Source organism: Silene latifolia, chromosome 3 (genome assembly GCF_048544455.1).
Source record: "Silene latifolia isolate original U9 population chromosome 3, ASM4854445v1, whole genome shotgun sequence".
Lineage (NCBI taxonomy): Eukaryota > Viridiplantae > Streptophyta > Magnoliopsida > Caryophyllales > Caryophyllaceae > Silene > Silene latifolia.
In genome coordinates this window covers 36,559,069-36,567,691 of record NC_133528.1, presented here as the reverse complement: position 1 = coordinate 36,567,691, position 8,623 = coordinate 36,559,069, and positions in this window count along the sequence as shown.

Here is an 8,623-nt window from a genome sequence, read left to right as displayed (position 1 = left end):
TCATAACTTACTTACCAATAATTCCATATGAATATTATGATTGATTACTCTGGTTATCATGTTTCTTTGCCTTTTCTATGGGTCCACCTTCATGACTTGATTCATCTTCTCTTTTTTTTTTTCGAGTTGGAATTGATTGATTACTAATCATCATTTTTACTTGTCTTCTAGTGTAGTCTTTGAGTAATTTAGTCAATTATTAAAGTAAGCAGTTGTTACTTGTGGGTTTAAGTGTTTAACTAGCTAGGTCAAAATTAATGGTTTCTTTATTTCCCTTTGACGTATCACATGCTTTTGCTGTTTTTCTTGCGTCAGGATGTCCGTTGTCGACAATAACTCGACGCCAATGACTACTCCTCTCATCGGAGTGAGCTCTCTGAAGAAGTAAACAACGATAGATTTAAGCTTTATTCTTTTCGGCTTAATTATAACTCTTATTTAGTTTGCTTCAATTTAGTTCTGCTCATTTTAGCTGCATAAAGTTTAGTTCAGCTTCATTTAGCCAAAAAAATGTACTCCATTACCAATTGATAGATTCTCCCCGTAGCTTTTCCAAACATCTATGATGTCATGGCACAGATGAGTAAACACCACAACAAGGATCCAAACTATCACTACAACAGATACAGGCTATAACAACGGTTAAAAACCGTTATATAAAAAAGCGGACGTTGTTAAAGCGTTAGTTGTTAAAGGTTTTAACAACGGTTGGTTTTCTAAGAAACCCGTTGTGAAAACTATTAACAACGGTTTAAAGTAGAAAAAACCGTTGTGGAAAGTGTGACTAATTTTTGGTGGGAAAGTTATAACAACGGTTACAGAATAAAAAACCGTTGTTATAACTGTTCCGGGTGTAATTCCAGAGCAGTTATAAGTTACCACCCGTGCTTGTAGAATGACGTCTTTGGTTGAATCCTTCTTGCGGTCTCCTGAAACGATGAACAAACTGAGGGCTCGGCTTTGGGCCGAGCGAACTCACTCCGACGCTCAAGTCAGTAAACTTAGAAAGATAAGTTGTTGTTACTTGGTGAAGTATATATTGTAGAGAGATAAGGAAGATATTCCCAGATGAATAGTGATTCTCAGGTTAAATTGTGGATCCTTTACTCAATGAAGGTTGAGGAGTATTTATAGACTTTCACCTTTTGTCACGTAGTGGCCAAGTGGCTAGCAGGTGGAAAGACTGATCTACCCTCGGCCGAGGGACCCATGGTAGGCCGGCGGGCCCTGTTGACTTGCCGAGGGGTCTTGGATATGAGTTCGCGGATGTGTGCCCCGGCCGGCTAGTTGCCCGGCCGGGACCCAAGAGACAGCCGACAGAGTGCGTCGGTAAGGCCGTCTAAGTCGTTGACTTGCTTGTGGATATCTCGACCTTGCTCGATATTGACTTAGTCGGCCGGTGCGAATATGCCCCATCAATTTGCCCCAGCGTAGTCTATGCCGTGGTATGGGCTCCGATGTATGTTGAGCGTATATTCTCGCGCAAGTAAAAAATTTTCTCGCCTTCCGCTTCTTCTACCTCGGCTTGGTTCGCTTAGGCCGCACCTATCCCCCTCCACATGGATGTGTAATGGACATCCGATGTGGAAAAGAGAGAGACGTTGGCGAGACCAGGGGTTGGGAGTGGACCGTTTGGCAAGTAGATACCAAGGAGCGTGTTGAAGAAGATACGTCGATTGGCATTCGTCAAGGAGCGTGTCCCAACCGCCGCCGTAAACATGTTAGCGTATCGGTCGTTGTGGCCCCGCTTCCTTCTTTTTGGCCGAGGGAATCGGGGTTCTGGCGCGACGACAGCGTCGTATCTATAGACCATTATTGATTGCGTCCTCGTTCACGCTTGGTCTTAATTCGCCGAGGTGTCAGATTTGCGTCTCAACGGTACTTATACATTCTTAAGCTCGGTCTTAATTAGCCGAGGGCAGGTCGTGCTTCCCTCGTCACTCTCGGTCTTAGTTAGCCGAGGTGATCGAGTTTACGTTCTGACTGCCGTTGTAAATATCTAGGCATATCGGCTCGTTCCCCCGTCGCCCTCGGTTTTAATTAGCCGAGGTGATCGAGGTTTTGCTCGATTGCATTTACTGCTCGTTTTCCCCGTCACTCCCGGCTTTGGCCGAGGTGATCGAGGTTTTGGCTCGATTGCATTTACCGGCTCGTTCCCCCGTCACTCCCGGCTTTAGCCGAGGTGATCGAGGTTTTGGCGCGATTGCATTTACCGGCTCGTTCCCCTGTCACTCCCGGCTTTAGCCGAGGTGATCGAGGTTTTGGCTCGATTGCATTTACCGGCTCGTTCCCCCGTCACTCCCGGCTTTGGCCGAGGTGATCGAGGTTTTGGCTCGATTGCATCTTTCGGCTCGTTCCCCCGTCACTCCCGGCTTTGGCCGAGGTGATCGAGGTTTTGGCTCGATTGCATTTACCGGCTCGTTCCCCCGTCACTCCCGACTTTGGCCGAGGTGATCGAGGTTTTGCTCGATTGCATCTTTCGGCTCGTTCCCCGTCACTCCGGCTTTGGCCGAGGTGATCGAGGTTTTGGCTCGATTGCATTTACTGGCTCGTTCCCCGTCACTCCGGCTTTCGCCGAGGTGATCGAGGTTTTGGCTCGATTGCATTTACTGGCTCGTTCCCCGTCACTCCGGCTTTGGCCGAGGTGATCGAGGTTTTGGCTCGATTGCATCTTTCGGCTCGTTCCCCCGTCACTCCCGGCTTTGGCCGAGGTGATCGAGGTTTTGGCTCGATTGCATCTTTCGGCTCGTTCCCCCGTCACTCCCGGCTTTGGCCGAGGTGATCGAGGTTTTGGCTCGATTGCATCTTTCGGCTCGTTCCCCCGTCACTCCCGGCTTTAGCCGAGGTGATCGAGGTTTTGGCTCGATTGCATTTACCGGCTCGTTCCCCCGTCACTCCCGGCTTTAGCCGAGGTGATCGAGGTTTTGGCTCGATTGCATCTTTCGGCTCGTTCCCCGTCACTCCGGCTTTGGCCGAGGTGATCGAGGTTTTGGCTCGATTGCATTTACTGGCTCGTTCCCCGTCACTCCCGGCTTTAGCCGAGGTGATCGAGGTTTTGGCTCGATTGCATTTACATTGCTCGTTCCCCGTCACTCCGGCTTTAGCCGAGGTGATCGAGGTTTTGGCTCGATTGCATTTACCGGCTCGTTCCCCCGTCACTCCCGGCTTTGGCCGAGGTGATCGAGGTTTTGGCTCGATTGCATCTTTCGGCTCATTCCCCCGTCACTCCCGGCTTTGGCCGAGGTGATCGAGGTTTTGGCTCGATTGCATCTTTCGGCTCGTTCCCCGTCACTCCGGCTTTGGCCGAGGTGATCGAGGTTTTGGCTCGATTGCATTTACTGGCTCGTTCCCCGTCACTCCGGCTTTGGCCGAGGTGATCGAGGTTTTGGCTCGATTGCATCTTTCGGCTCGTTCCCCGTCACTCCGGCTTTGGCCGAGGTGATCGAGGTTTTGGCTCGATTGCATCTTTCGGCTCGTTCCCCCGTCACTCCCGGCTTTGGCCGAGGTGATCGAGGTTTTGGCTCGATTGCATCTTTCGGCTCGTTCCCCCGTCACTCCCGGCTTTAGCCGAGGTGTGCCTTTGATAGGCCATTAGGACGCTGGTAATCTCGGGAATACTCTATGTAGCGGCGGAGGTGTCCAAAACAGCTGTGGGCACCCCGACGCATGTTTTTACCTAATGAAAAAACGTCCAAGTCTTCCATCAAAATGTTCATTTTCCCCTAGTCACTAGGAAGCGCGACGCCGGCTCACACTCGTCATACCGACAAGAGCGGCGGTCTCCATGAAGAAATAGGCGCCGTCGCAGCACCCCCAGTAGTAGACGCCACTAGCCACCCCAAGAGGTTTGACGCCGTCGCATCACTCCAAGTGGTAGACGCCACTAGCGAGCTCCATGAAGAAATAGGCGCCGTCGCAGTCACCCCAAGTAGTAGACGCCACTGGCGATCACCCCAAGAGGTTTGACGCCGTCGCAGTCACTCCAAGTGGTAGACGCCACTAGCCTCTCCATGAAGAAATAGGCGCCGTCGCAGTCACCCCAAGTAGTAGACGCCACGGCAGTCACCCCAAGAGGTTTGACGCCGTCGCAGTCACTCCAAGTGGTAGACGCCACTAGCGATCCCATGAAGAAATAGGCGCCGTCGCAGTCACCCCAAGTAGTAGACGCCACGGCAGTCACCCCAAGAGGTTTGACGCCGTCGCAGTCACTCCAAGTGGTAGACGCCACGGCGCTCCATGAAGAAATAGGCGCCGTCGCAGTCACCCCAAGTAGTAGACGCCACGACACCCCCCCAAGAGGTTTGACGCCGTCGCAGATCCTCCAAGTGGTAGACGCCACGGTACTGTCAATAACAAGAAGCGATCTTTGACTCACACCGTCACACACCGACAGAGCGGCAATCACCACCAGGAGCGGACACCTCGATGGTAACGACCAGCGCAGTGATACTCGCAAGCGTTCAAAATGCCTCAGAAGCGTTAACACGATTGAGATACGCACTCTAGACCGCCTCGGCCAAGCCGAGGCGGAAACAAAAGAGACACTCAATTAATAACGTGAGGAGACAACCCAGACGAAGACATAGACGCTAAAGTACAATTGAGACGCTCAAATACTAGCGCAAGAAAAAGAAGTGAGGTAAAAACCTCGGCCAGGCCGGAGAGCGAAGAAACGAACTCTTATTAAAAATGTTCAACGAATTACAAGAAATTACAAGGATAAGCCAAAAGACAAAAGGCTACGAGATATCATCTCCCTATGTCCGTTGTTGCTCGCCATCGCAGCGGCAATGCAAGCACCTTCTTCTTCGATGGGTAACCCAAATTCCCTTAGCGACCTCGGCTTGACCTCGGCCTTAGCCTCGGCGGCCTCAATTGCCCTTGCCCGATCGGTTTCCTCCTTGGCCGCTTTAGCCTTCTCAGCAAGAGCTGCCTTCTCCGCGGCCGCCTCCTTCTCTATCTTCGCCCTCACCGCCTCCTTGGCCCTCTCCGCCACAGCCTTCTCCTTGGCTTCAAGCTTGTCATCAAGCAGCTCGTCGTATCTGCCCCACGGAAAGGAACCATCAAGAGGGAAGAGCTCCCCAATCACTTCCCTAGCGCTCCTTCGGCCAAATCCCGAATTCAAAGACACATGTTAGGGAGCATGACGGTTTGGAGCATCTCAATGTCCTTCTCCTTTTGCCTGGTGACGGCCTCTTTGCTCCGAATCACCTCCGCCCGGGCCTTAAATAGGTCCCCGGATTCGTTCCTCTGCTGGAGGTAGAGGTCGGCGTCGTGCCTCGAACAAGTTTACACTTCTCCAAAGAGCCTTTCGCGACTTTCTCAGGGCCGCCGCGGCCTCGGCCTTGGCTCTCTCAACAAGGACCTCCTTTTCGGCGTCCCGCCTGAGTTTTCTTTCGACCAAGAGCGCCTTCTCAAGATCTCCCCTAAGCCTCTGCTCATTGAGAAGATCCAGCTTCGCCTTCGCGGCCACCTTCTTAGTGGCATTAAGCTCAAAAGCGGATTGAGCCACGGCTTTCTCCCCGCTCCGTGATACGAGCACCGGTGAGATCGTTCCACCTCGCCACTCCTTGATCGGCTCCGTGCCTTCCTCTATAAGCCGGGAGACGGAAACCTTCAGGATGAGGGAACAGTGGTGACATTTTGATCACCGGCCCGTAGGCGGGAGAGGGAAGCCTTACGGGATGAAGAGACAGTGGTGACATTTTGATCACCGGCCAGTAGCCGGGAGAGGAAGCCTTCGGGACGAAGAGTTCACGGTGACGTCTTGATCACCAGGCCCGCACGCAATTCCCCTCCACTTGCGCCCAACAAGAGCGGCGGACGACTGCGGCTGATCTACAAAATTTAAAGTAAGCATCAGTATAAACATACGCAGACATGCCGGAGAACCTGTCACCGGCAGCGCCTAAGGAACCGGCTAAGTCTGAGCCACAGGATAGATCAATACCGTGCTTGGCCTTCTTGGCCGAAGGGCGCACTTCCTCGTCGCCAGAAAGCAACGGCGGCGGTAAAGGCTGTCCGCTTTCTTTTACGGACAAGGGGCGACCCCTCCTCTTCATCGGAGTCATCCCCGTTGGAGATATAAACGATCTCCACCGTCTCCTTCTGAACAGGGGGGATGGAAGGCGGAGCCGATGTCGACACCATCACCGCCGAAGGCTTCGTTTTTCGCGTGCGGCGCGGCATGTTACTTACAACCCTCGCCTGGGCCTCCACCACATTCAAGCTTTTCACCGCCGATCCATAAGATCATTCGGCGACGTCCCCGCGGTCATGGGCTAGAGCCTTGGGATGCAAGTTAGCAACAGTTTTATTTTTGTGCAGCCCCATTCTCCGGAGGATATCCTCAGACAGGTCCGGTCCAAAGTGGCCTGCGAAAGAGACAAAGCAAGGGTTAAGCAGAAGAAATAAATCAAAGTTCGAGACACTATGAGAACAGTGATGGGCCTCACACCGACCCCACTCACCCTGCGCTAGGGCCGGTATGAGGCCGACATGGCAAAGCGGCTCATCCCGAAGAATGATCTCGCGTTGGGGGATCCATCTTTTCGGCACCCACTCTTGTCCACCTCAAAAAGCCTCATCGCCAGACTTCTCGTCCTCCTTAAGAAGGACCTTGCGGCATCCATTTTAAGCTTCTTCCTGACCCATCCGTCATGCTCCGCCTTAGTCTCACACCTATAATTCACTTGGTGCTTTGAAAGGAGAGGGGCGGCGGATAGTCATCCCAAGACCTTAACATACACCCACCGATCTCTCCGGTCTTTGCAAGAAGTAAGTTTGTCAACAGAGACATAACCTTTCTCCGTGTGCACACTGTACCAACCGACGCGACCCCGAGATTGACGGCTGGAGATAATGAAGCCGGCGGAATAAATTTACCGTCGGGCCTCCCCTTGAAGAGACAAAGCCACACAAAGCCGACTATCGTCCTCATGGCCAACGGATGCAGTTGGGCCACAACGACGTTCATAGCTTTAATAATGGCCATGACGTACTCATTCAGCGGAAACCGGAGCCCGTACTCCAAATGTCGCATGTATACGCCGGTATGGCCCGAGCGAGGGCAACAGACGGCTGGCCCTCCTCGGGGATAACAATCTTGTATCCCCGCCAAAGAAGAAGTGACCCTCGAAAAATTTCTCACCGAGCAACGGCAAACTTATGTGTCCAAGCTCGGTCAACGCGTACCTTGCAGACGTCACCGTGATCCATAACGTACCGCCTCACCTCTTTGGGACGAGCCTCTTCAGCATCATCACCAAAATCGTCTGCGTCATCGTCGACATCAGAGTCATCCTCCCATTCCTCCAAAATTCGAGGATCGACTTCGGAGAAGAAGACCTAGGGCCCCCGGCCTTATCGGGGAGGGCGTCCAACTTCTCCTCCTCATCAAGGCGCGACGGGGAATCCCCCCGCGTCGGTTTGCTAGGCCCGGCATCAGCAGAAGACATGTTTACAATAATAACTTACAGAGTTAAGAAATTGGAAAGTTTGTTTACCTTGAAGAAAAACACCCGCCGGAGTAACAACTCTGAAAATTAGAAGACAATGAAACCCTTGAAAGTTTAGAGAAAAATTTTGGAGAATGAAATTGGTGGCCAATTTCACGGGATAACTGCCCTATTTATAGGGAAAAGCCCATGAAGAAGGACCAATCAGAGAACAGCCCATGGAGCGTCAACCAATCAGCGTGCAGACACGTGTCGGACATGCAACCACGGGATGTCAATCGTTGCAACAGTTAGACGCCAATCAATGCAACAGTGACCAAGTGTCTTCAACATGCCTATTCATATCTCCTTGCCTATTCACCTTCCTCAACAAATTCCCAAGCACCAGCTCTCCGCCGGCCACATAATCAACCAAGCTAATAAGCGCCGGCCGGGGGCAATTAAAAATAACCGGCACACTCAATCCTGGTCTCGGCCAGCGTCACTTTCTTTTCCACATCGGATGCCCTTTACGCATCCATGTGGAGGGGGGATATGGTACGGCCTAAGAAAGACCAGGCCGAGGTAAAAGAAGCCGCCGCAGAAGAAGCCGATGCAGAACGTTTTTTACAAATTACTTGCGCAGAATATACGCTCAAGCATACATCGGAGCCCATACCACGGCATAGACTACGCTGGGGGCAAATTGATGGGGCATATTCTGCACCGCTGACCAAGTCAACATATTGAGCAAGGTCAAAGATATCCACAAAGAAGTCAACGACTTAGACAAATTAGCCGATGCACCCATCGGCTCAGTCGGCTGGTCTCGGCATGACAACCTGCCGGGGGGACACATACCCGCGTACTCATATCCAAGACCCCTCGGCGGTGAGTCAACAGGGTCCGCCGGCCTGCCATAGGTCCCTCGGCCGAGGGGTAGATCAGTCTTTCCACCTGCTAGCCACTTGGCCACTTGGCCACTACGTGACAAAAGGTGAAAGCCTATAAATACTCCTCAACCTTCATTGAGGAAAGGACCCAACAAATCCACAACTAAACCTAAATACACTATTCATCTGGTATTATCTTCCTCATCTCTCTATAATATACATTCAGCCAAGTAACAACTTACCTCTCTAAGTTACTGACTTGGGCGTCGGAGTGAGTACGCTTGGCACAAAGCC